Source organism: Sciurus vulgaris (assembly GCF_902686455.1).
Source record: "Sciurus vulgaris genome assembly, chromosome: 18".
Classification (NCBI taxonomy): domain Eukaryota; kingdom Metazoa; phylum Chordata; class Mammalia; order Rodentia; family Sciuridae; genus Sciurus; species Sciurus vulgaris.
The window spans coordinates 25,776,698-25,787,801 of record NC_136479.1 but is presented as its reverse complement, the minus strand read 5'-3'; positions in this window follow the sequence as shown (position 1 = coordinate 25,787,801).

The window sequence follows — 11,104 nt, the reverse complement described above, 5'->3', positions numbered from 1 at the left end:
CCTGTCACAGAACGGCTCCAGGGCCCCATGCACTGTCCTGTGCTCCACCTGACACCACCAATAGGCTGAGCTCAGCAAGCTCTGCACCTGCGTGGGTGATTCATTTGATGATCCCTGCATGGGCCTCAGCCTTTCCAGAGCCAGGGGAAGGCTGGGGAGCACCCACGAACCTCCTCGAGTCCTCAGGTGCTGGGGGTGCCTGTGTGGTCCTCGGCAGCCTAGTGTGAGGCAGACGGGGACAGAGCAGAGGTGGGAAAAGCTGGTTGATCTCTCTCTCTGCAGCACTGGCCCCAGGAGGGGCCCTTCCAGGCGGTCAGGAGGAAGGGGCTTGTTGCTTCAGATGTGCAGAGTAGATGGATGACGGTGAGACTTGCTCTTGGCCCTGAGGCCTGCATCCCTATCTCTTCCAGCCCCCGCCTGCTCTCCTGGGATGCACTCAAGCCCCCAGGGGCAGGGCCCACCAGCCCTCTAGGGAAGCAGGCTGGGAAGCGTCTAGCTGCAGGGTCACACACTGGCCTTCGACCCCCTGCTCTGCTGCTGCCAACCGGCTCCAAGCAAGTGTATGACCTCTCTGAGTCTCTGCTTCCTCATGTGTGAAACAGGGACCCTCTATCCTCCTCTCAGGGGTGCCCTCGAGGCAGGGACAAAAGGCCGGGAAAGGATCTTTACATGTGGTGTCATCTCTAAGGGTCAGGGAGGAAAGAGAGGCTTGGACAAGGGGTTGACTCTGTCTTGTGCTAGAGGTGGGACAGGTGAATCCTGGAAACCAGGTTGCTCAGGGCAGGGAGTGCGGGGGGGGGGGGGGGGGGGGGGGGGGGGGGGGTTTACAGGGATGACACAGGTGGTTAGGAGAGTGCCCGGATGGGGAATATGCCAGCTGCTCCTCTCCAGGCTGACATTTCAGCCACTAGCACACTAACCACCCACCCCCAGAGCCCCCTTTGTCCCTGGGGCTTCTGGAAGGTGGTCTAGCAGTGTTCCCAGGCAGCCCCTGCAGGTCTGAAGAGGAATAAATCAATCTGCCCTGAGGGCCAAAGGGTGGCCTCCAGCCGAGGCAGCTCCTGCTGTGGGGTGGGGCTCCTGGATTCGTGAACACACAGAACCTGAGAATTTACCCTTCTCTCTGCAGTGTTCTGAAGAAAATAAATTAAATGCAACAAGATTGTTCTAAAGTGCCGTCCCCGTAGCGTCATAGCGCTAAATGACAGATGTTTCGCTCTGAAAAGTGGCTCTAATGCCCGTGCAGTAACTTTGTCTCAAATGATTTCAGCAGACGTCAATAGAGGGGCCTCACAGACGGGAAGGAGGCAAGCCATCCAGGATGGCTCTACCAATGGCCTGAGGAGCCAGTGCTGCCAGGTTGGGCCTGGGACAGGAGAGTGGCAACAGGGTGCAGTGGGGGAGTAGGAGGGGTTTCAAGGGTGCTCATCACAGAACGCACCACATCCAGGCCACAGGAAACCTAGCTCCAGACCAGGGGAGCAAAACCACGGGGTGCCCCGTACTCGGTGCCCTGTCTGGACCCTGGTGTCCTCACTCACAGAGGCTTGTGACCCTGCCTCTCAGCTAACTCAAGGACTCGCAGAACACTGTCCAGTCCCCAAACCTAATGACATTTTTAGCCATCCTCTCCAAAACGGCTGTTCAAATAAGAAAGACACCTTGTTACTCAAGAAGGGTCCTTGGGGAGGGGGGCCGGCACGGCAGCTTGGCTTTCTTTCTTCCTTTTTCTCCAAGCTTGGTCTTATGTTTAAGTAAAGTGATCGCTCAAGTCCTTGACTGGGGAGCTCAATCCAGTCTTTCAATCGGCACCTAATCCTCTCACGCCCTTTATCAAATACCCAGTCGTTTAAAGTGTTATTAAATGCCCCTTTTTTGGATTATAATTTTTACTCTTGATTATATGATGACTATATAATCAAATATTCATTGGATAATGATGATTAAAATATATAATCCCCCAAAAGATGTTTAGAGCAATTTAGGCTACCATTGACTTAATTAAGGGAGTTAGGAGATTAGCGGTGAATAAGGGGGGTGATTTTTTTAGAACTAATTTTGTGGTTCTTGAAGCTCTGAAAACCACAGGGAGAAGGGATGCAATGGAGAACATAGGCCAAGGGCAAGTGGCACTGTCCCCCAGAACTGGTGGAAGACCAGGTGGCTCTCAATTCACAGACAGGAACTTGAGTCTTAGCACACGAGGCCAGCACCCGGGGTCCTTGTTGGCTCCAAGCCTGGCCCAGCTGCCCTTGACCTCCTCAGCATGCTCACCAGCCTGCAGTCCATCACTAGTACCTTTTCACAACCCAGGGACACCTGTCCAAGGGGCCACTGCTACATCCTGGCCGGGCTGGCCCCCTTGTCCTTCATTCTTGCCCAGAGGGTGGGGGTGGGAAGCTTGACTCTAGAAGGTCTAGTCCAGCTTCACTCTGAACTTCAACATCTTACATGCCTGTCTCCTAACACTTGCATCTTTCTAAACTAGATGTGGACTGGGGACAGAATTTCAGGTGACTGAGAACCAAGTGATAGGGCTGACCACACTTAGGAATTTACTAGCTACCCTGGAGTCACCCTGTAGGAACCTTACTGTCCCTGTTAGCTCAGAGAGAACAACTGAACCTCAAAAAGGGGAAGAACCTGCTCGGAGCCACATAGCAAGAGAGGCCCGCTGGCCTTGGGGAGCCTTCTCCCCACTGCTCCCAGTCTTGCATGTGACTGCCAGGACAAAGAGGCACAGCAGGCTCTGGTGAGGGAAGCCACCCCTTCTCTGTGGCCATGTCCCTCCCTCCCTTCCACCGCCTTCCAGGCTGAGCAAATGCCTAAGCCCACCACACAGCGAGATAAGTCGACATTTGCCTGAGAATTAAGTGCCGCTCAATGACAGGCTGTGGAAATCCACCAACCAACGGGCGCTAATGCCCACTATGTTCCGGGGCAGGGGAGGGGAAAGGGGAAGGGAGAACTGGGGCCAAACTCCATAATCCATATTTACATAAATCTGCAGCTAAAAGCTGAGAACATCCCACGCCCCTCCCCTCCACAGAAACCAGGTCCAGGCCACACCAAGCCTCTCCTCCCGCCTACAAGTCTCCATATCACCAAAGCACCCCTGGAACACAGGCACTTGCTGGCTGCCACACAGCCCAGCACTAAGCCATGGAGCCATTAGGAGGCCAGGGCCCTCCATCTCCCAACCGGGAACTTGAGAGTGGACGGATGGAAAAGGAAGGACTCCTTCTCTGTCCTGGGCTTCTTGACCTGGGAGAAAGGCTACAGGTCACCCCTGACTTTGGTGTTCTCTCAAAGTTTGTTACCTTGAGGCAAAATCCCCTCCCCAGAGACACCTCAGGGCCCAGTGAGACTCCCATAGAAGGTGCCAGTCAGTAGGCATCTTCTTCAGGTCTTGTGTCAGTCTGCTCCAGTGACAGTTAACAAACACCACTGACCAGGTGGCTTAAGCGCAGACATTTATTGTTTCACGACCTGGAGAGGCTACAGTCCCAGATCAAGGAGGCAGAGGGCTGGCTCCTCCTGAGGCAGCCCTCCGTGGCTTGCAAATGGCGTCTTCTTCCTCACAGGTTGTCCCTCTGTTGTGTATCTGGCTCCTGATCTCCTCTTAAAAGAACCCCAGTCAGCCTGGACCAGGTAGGGCCACCCCAATACTTGAATCTCCTCTCTAAAAGCCCCTGTCTCCATACAGGGGTCATAGTCTGAGGTGCTAGGGGTCAGGTGCTTCAGCACAGGAATTGGGGAGACACAGCTCTGTCCACAGCGTGTGTAATCCCTCCAGCCCCTGCTCAGGAGGATCTTGACTCAGGTCCGAGAGGTTAATACGCCCAAGGAACTCAGGCCCCAGTGGGTTCTCCTGTTGGTAACCCCATCTTTCCACAGTGAAGAGACTCTGAAGTTGCCCACTCAGCCCCACTCTCAGTTTTTCAGGGGGAAGCACCCTCAGAAACCATCCAAGAGATCACCCCTAGAGTGTTCTACAGCTTCCCCATGCCCAGGTGCAGGGCTCTGGTGGGGTGGGGCACAGAGATAGGGACACCCAAGTGATCTGGGGACCTAAGATTGCTCCTGGCAGAAAAAAGAGGGGCATCACGAAAATAAAGGGCCCTGTTAACCAGCCACAGCCTTGCCGACCAAGGGTGTCGCCTGCCTGCCAGGTGTGGCCCCCAAACTGACTGCACTTCTGAGCTTCCACTGCTCCAGGGGAGCTTGCCCTGGCCAGCACTGAAGCCCCCTGAAGACCAAATGGGATCAGGCTAAGATATGTTTAGACAGACAGCTTTGAGATCCGGAATTCACTGGAACTTACCTTTAGACACACAGTCGATTGAGACAAGGGGATGTCACTGATAATGACACTGACTTAGAGAAAGATCCTGAGTCAACCAGATGAGCCTCCTCAGCCCCTGCCACAGTGTGCAGAATAGCTCTGGATGATTGCTTTTCTGGGGTTCCCTAAGCTGCCCCACTGCTGTGACCTGGGAAGGTGACCCAGAGTCAAATGAGAAGGGTGGACACTAGTTCTCATCCAGCCAAGGGCTACTGCTGGAAGTTCAGAGACAGACCTAGTGCTATCACCCACCCACCCCCATTCCCTCCTGACCTGGGCACCAAGGGTTCCTAACCACCCCTTTGGTGACTTCCTCTGGTCTCTCTCTTTCTCTCTCTCTCGCTCTTTCATCTCCATCTCGCCTCTCTTCTCTCCTCTCTCTTCTCTCTCCTCCTCTCACTCCTCTCTCCTCTCTCCTCCCCCCCCTCTCTCTTCTCTCTCTCTCTCCCCCTCTCTTTCTCTCCGCGTATCAGGGATTGAACCCAGGGGTGGCTTTACCACTGAGGTGCATCTTCAACCCTTTTTATTTTGTTTTGAGACAGGGTCTCCCTAAGTTGCTGAGACGAGCCTTAATATGGAATCCTCCTGCCTCAGCCATCCTGAATTGCTGGGATTTCAGGTATGCAATGCTGTGCCCAGCTATTTCATCTGGTTCTAAACAGAGCAGTGAAGGGGAAAAAGCAGAGGGGGAAGTAGGGGGAGATGGCCCTTCCCTCCTGTCCTCAGCTCCACTCTAACCTGCCAGGTCTGCAGTATCTAGGTGGCCAAAGGTGCCAGGGTTCCTGCTGATAACTCCCAATTGCAGCAGCATCCTTCTACTATCCATGGCCTCCACAACCTCAAAGAGGAAGGGAAAGTTCAAGGCCAGTGGCTGGGGATAGTGGGGGAAGGGCAACAACCCTCCCCTGTCTCTCCTATCGGAAAAAGTCCTCCAGGACTGCCCAGTAAAGCAGCTGTGATCTTTGAGAGGTTGAGGATCAGCAGAGAGGGCTGGAGTCTGCAGGGGAGAAGTTGAACCTGACATGAGAGGAGGTAGGAAGGAAAGAAGGGAGGGGCCAAGAGCCGGAGTCTGTGCTGACAGTGGAGCTAGGACCATCTCAACTACGTCCAGCCTGAACCTCACTGCAACCCACCCCACAAGTCCAGGGACCCTCATTCTCCCTGCTCCCATCTCCCACCACTTTCCCAATTCATCAGCAAGTTCTGTTACTCAGAGCCAAGACAGGTACCAGCCCACACCTCTCAGCCCCTCCACCATCCCTGCACCTGGGCACTGCAGGCTTGCTGTCCTCAGCCTGCCTTAGCTTGTACACAGATCCTGGGAGGGAGGCTTGAGTGCAAGAGGTTTGCATGGGAAGAAGTGCAACTGCAATGCGCTTGCAAGGGGTTCTCAGTCATCCTGGAGGGATTCGCTGTGTGGCCCAGGGTTGGCCTGGGTACTGTAATGAAGCCATCACCTGGATGGAGGTGTCCCTGGCAGCTCCCTCCAACCAGGGGCCTCAGTTGAGGAAGCAGGAGGTGGAAGTCACCCTGGCAGTAGGGAAGGAGTACCCTCCCAGAAGAACAGGGACAACAGACCACAGTACCCACCACCCCTGCAATCTTTGAGACTCACATTAGAGAGTTACCTCCAGACAGAGGTCCAGGCACTTGCTTGGCCTTCTTGATCCTAAAAATAGCCTTGGCATCTCTCAGGGCTACCCTGGCTCACTTCCCTGGGCAAGACCCTTGTTTCCCTCTCCTCCAATGGTTTCAAGGGTGCTTGGCCTGCACACAGACTGTGATGGCTACTTGCCCAAACACTGTTCTCTCAGACTCATATTCGTTCCACAGGGTGACTGGCAGCTTTGTGAAGCTGGGACAAGTAGTGCCTGTACATGGAGAAACTGAGGCTGGGGATGAGGCAAGGTCAAGGGGAGAAGTGCCCCTCCCCTCTAGAAAAATGTCCTGCTGCTGGGGGGCAGCTGTCCCAGACTGGAGAATATTCTAAATCACCCCTCCCAGGGTGTGGCACTCTGCAGGGATGACCTGGGAAGCAGGGGAGGATTGCCTCCCAGTCCACAGCAGCTGGGGGACAGCTTTGAAAATCCTGCCAGCATATCAACAGCTTCATGAGGACAGTGTTGTAGTTACAACTTTTTAAATTAAGTGAATATTAAAAAGAAGTTGATTATCAATTAGCTAATTAAATAATGCATTTTACTTTCATATTTCCGATTTCCCCCTATTTTTTCTTTTTCTTTTTTCTTTCTTTTTTTTTCTTTTCTTTTTTTTTTTTTTTTTTTTTCTTTTTTGCTAATCACTGTGGGCCGTGGTAATGAGCCTCCTCGGGTTGCCAGGCAACCGGCTCCAGTCCACAGCCACAGCTGCCTCCCGTCAGTGCCCTGACGGATGCGCACGGGCTCCGCGCCCAGGGCCGCACCGCGGGTGGGGTCCCCGCAGGGGAGGGGAGGGGGCCCAGCAGTGAGGCGTGGTCTCCCTGGGGAGGGGCGGAGCTGGCGGGGGAGGGGGAGGGGAGGGAACGAAGAGTACCCGCAGGGGGAGGGACAGGGGAAGGGGCGGGGTCCCGGCAAGGGAAGGGACCCGACTGCTAGGGGAGGGACAGGGTTCCTGCAGCCCCTTCTGGGCAGGCGGGGGGTTGATGCCCAGTGGAGATGCCAGGCACCGCCCGTGGAGGGGCGCGAGCGTGCTCCACACGCTCGGGAGTCAGGGGCAAATTCTCCCCTGCCTCCCCTTTCTGCCCCTCTGCACCCCATCCCCGGCACCCCAACCACCCAGCATCTCGGTTCCCAGCTGCCTCGTGAGCTTCCCAGAGTCTCAGGCCTCAGTTTCCCAAGTGCCGAGAGCTGTGATCAGGAAGCCAAGGGCTGACTGAGAGCTCACGTGCAGGAGCGAGGCGGCGGCGACAGAGGCCTGCGCACCCTACATGCCCCGCCGGACCGGACGCGACGCCCGGCGGACCCGACAGAAGAGGGGCCCGGGACACGCGAGAGGCCGGCAAGCTACTGCCCCCGCCGGGCCAGCAAAGGGGTGGGAGGTGCGCGTCCTCCGTGGGGCTGTCCTGTCCGCGGCCGAGGGGACACGGCTGCGCGCAGCCTGCATGTCCACCGCCGCCTCCGGGTCTCCGGTAGGTCCCGCCAGGGCGCTGCAGTCTCGAAAAAGCGCCCCCCCCCCTTTTATCGCACACCCCGAGGGCTAGTACACAACACCGTGCCCGGCACCCAACGACACGCCCGCGGCCCCGTCCCCATCCTCCCCAGAGGCGGTCCGCCGCCCGAAGCCTCTCCCGGGGTCTCTGCGCTGTCCTGTCTCAGCGTGGACTGTCTCCTCGCTAGGGCCCAGCGTCTCCGGCTCTCTCCACCCACCCCTACTCGTGATGGTGTTGTGTGTGTGTTTTTCTCTAATTCTCCGGAGTTACTCTTTTGTTGCCAATTGTTTCTATGCCCCGAGGCCACGCTGTAAATGAGATGTTACATCTGCACTGAGCTAAGTAAACACTTTATAAATGAATAAATAAGTGAATAAATAACGAAATAGTCATCTCAGGGACCCGCCCGGCTGCCAGGGCTCGAGCCAGGGTCGTCGGTCCCTGGTCCAGGCTTCGGGGCGGGGGTAGGGAGGTTGGGACCTGGCATCTTGCACCCCGCTGGCAGCATGGCGACAGGCCCAACTGTCCTCGCAGTGAACTGTCCCTCCTTCCGCCCGCTTTCCTCCTCTCCCAAAATTTCCTCCAGGGTCCACGCATTTTCCCCAGATGTCTTTGGGATTCGTCACTTCCACCCACCGCGTTTCAAACAAAAACAGATCGGAGCGGGCTCTTAACCCTGGGTTTGCCACTCTCAGTGCCTTTCTCAGGCACGCCTAGCTGGCTCTGGGTGGTCATCTGCAAGAAGGAAGGACCAGCCCTGTGGGGCCACTGGATCCAATCCTGCTCAGGGCCCGAACCGAGATCAGGCTGCAGCCTGGGCACGACCAACTGCCACAAGGGAGGCAAACACCGGAAGCGGCCAAAGCCCCTGCCATCCAGCCGGGCCTCTGCCCAGCAGCGCCTGGCTCTGGAAGAACCAGGCCGGCTCCCAATCCCAACTCGAAAAGAGGCTGAACTTCGCAATTATCACGGATAACAAGAACAAATGAAAAAGCACTCATTGAGTAACTGATATCAATTATGAAACCCAGCTTTGGAGTCTGGAATAAATGATAGGGGAATTGGCCTGAGAGAGAACGGGAGCAGACATGTTATTATTTACGCCAGATTAAGAAAAGTATCCAATTTGCTGGCCTTCTCCCTCCCCGTGGGAATTGGCATCAATTTTATTATTGTTCCTCCGATTTTAATATTCTCTAAATGAATTACTATTGAGCGAGGTAGTTAGTCAATAGTTTAATGCAATTAATTATCTTTAAATCGCTTTGTTATCTTTTTTTTTTTTTTTTTTAAGAGAGAGTCTTAACTCCAACTCCAGTAAGCATTTGTTTACAGAAAAGTGCAGAGTGGGTTTTTTGCAGTGCCAGGGCCCAGGGAAATGGGGTGTTAAGGATTTTCCCCCTATACGAGAGTAGGGCAAATCTGAGCTGTGGACACTGTAGGGAGACCCTCCATTCTGGGTTGTGCCTCCAGCAGGCAGGAAGCAGCTCAGGTGTAACAGAGCTTCAGAGCTTCGAGTGGAGGAAGTGGGAAGTGGGGTGCCTCCTGCTGCAGTCTGGGCCTCTTTTCTCTGTTGCTAGTTTAAGAAGGTGGGGGCAGGAGGGGGATTAGATTCACAGGACACTCCTGCTCCTGTTTCTTTCCGGGACTCCCAGAAGGCTCTTCCCTGGCCCTGCCCTGGTGAGATGGGTGCCTACTTCTGGGTGTAGTCATTGGATCTGCCAAGCTGGCCCTTCCTGGCTGTCCTTGGCTTCTCCATCTCCAAGGGCCAGGGAGAGTGTCTTTGGGCAAGACTCAGACTCCGGGGCACTTGGTATTATTCCCAAGTCTCCATTTCTTTCTGTTAATGGGAACAGGGCAAGTCTTCCATGCACACCCACCCTAAAAAAATCCCCCAGATTCACGTGGATGCTGAAGGCCTCCCAAGTCCTAGGAGGGCAGCTGGGGTCTGGATCTGCTCAGCCAGGGTGGGACAGCCAGCTAAAATACAGCAAGGCCTGACTCATCTTTGTGGAACTTGGGACAGAGAGCTGGGGTCCCTAGCTTTGGGGGCAGCACCCAGGAAGTTGCTCTCTTTGTCCCAACTGCAAGGTTTCATCTATCACACTAAGGAGAAAGCAAGAGGGGACAGCTGATCTTCCTGCAAAGCCCTCTGCTTGCTCCCCAGTCCTGACCATGAACACTGGGGAAGTAAGTTATCTACCCGGAGACCTGGAGGGTGGAGCATTTGCTGAAGAAGAGATGAAGGAAGGAGGATAGGACAGGGGCAAACTTTTCTCTCAGTAAGTCAGAATGACATTCTCCAGGAGATGAGGACACCTACAGAGGGGAATTCTGCTGTTGGACAGATGACAGGTAACATAACCTTGTCCATGATCACACTGTGAACTAGAGTAATCAAGAATGCTAAGGGTGCAGAAACTGGTAAGGAACAATCTGATCCACCAAAGAAAGTGTGCTGAACGTACAGGTGTCGGCAGGGGTGCAGGTGGGTGTGCCAACAAGCCTCTCTGGAATGCCAAAACAACCCTGAGGATTCTCTTCTTCCTTCCTCCCACCCAGCCACCCATCAGCCCCCAAAAGAAACGCTGGACCTTCTCACCATTCAGCGAAAATTGAATTCCCCCGAAATAGCTCCGAGGACAGGACCTGGTATTTCATAGTGTTTTAAAAGTAATATTCCGTTTGTCGGTGCCGTGAAATAGGGCACCAGGAACGCTACAAGAAATAAAAAGAGTAATTTCTCAGTGGAGAAGTTGCCTGTTTTCCAATTCAGGGCCGGGATCGCTGGAACCTGGATCCAGGGCGCTGTGGTCAGGCGGCGGTGGCTGGGTCCTCGCTGGCGGAGGCCCCGCCCCTCCCACCTCGCACATCTGGAATTGGCATCAGGGGCGCCGCGGTCCCGGAAGTTCTCACACTTCACGACGTCATTAAACGCGGGGCTTGGATTCCTCGGAAAGGGGGGAGGGCCCGAGTTATGCTGGGGGGTTGGGGTTGGAGGTAGCTGCCCGAGTCCATCTCCTCTGGCAGCAGCTGGCCCGGAAGGAGGGGTCGGGGGCATGATCTCTGGTAGGCCCTCCCCAGGGCTAGGGAACTCTCCCGGTGCCCACCTCAAGGGGGGCGGGACTGAAAGCACCTTGGCTGGGGTAAGGGGTGGCCTGCCCTGGAGGGCAAGAGCGGCCTTCCGATTCCAGGGGTTGGAAATAGAAAAGAAAAAAAAAAAAAAAAAAAGAAAAAAAAAAGTGTCCGGCTGGAGGGGGGAGGGTGGGCCCTAGTCCGGGTGGACACCGTGGGGGAGGTGGGCACATCATAAGCAAGCATTCAGGTTCCAGAAAGATTTCGCTTGGACCACCTAACCGGGAGAGAGGGAAGTGTAGCCCTGCGGCCCAGAGGCCCAGAGGGGCTACTGGGCCCTGCTGGCCCCGCCGGGCCCTCTGGCAGGTCTCGGGATAGGGAAGCCTCCCAGCCTCTGCTCTTCCAACTCTCATTTGATGGTTACTGATGCTGCCTTAATGTCTGAAGGGGATAATACTTGGGAGCTTAAAATTACAATTGCTTCTACTTAAATTTATTTGATGGCCGGAGCGTTTCCGTTATACATCCGTATATGG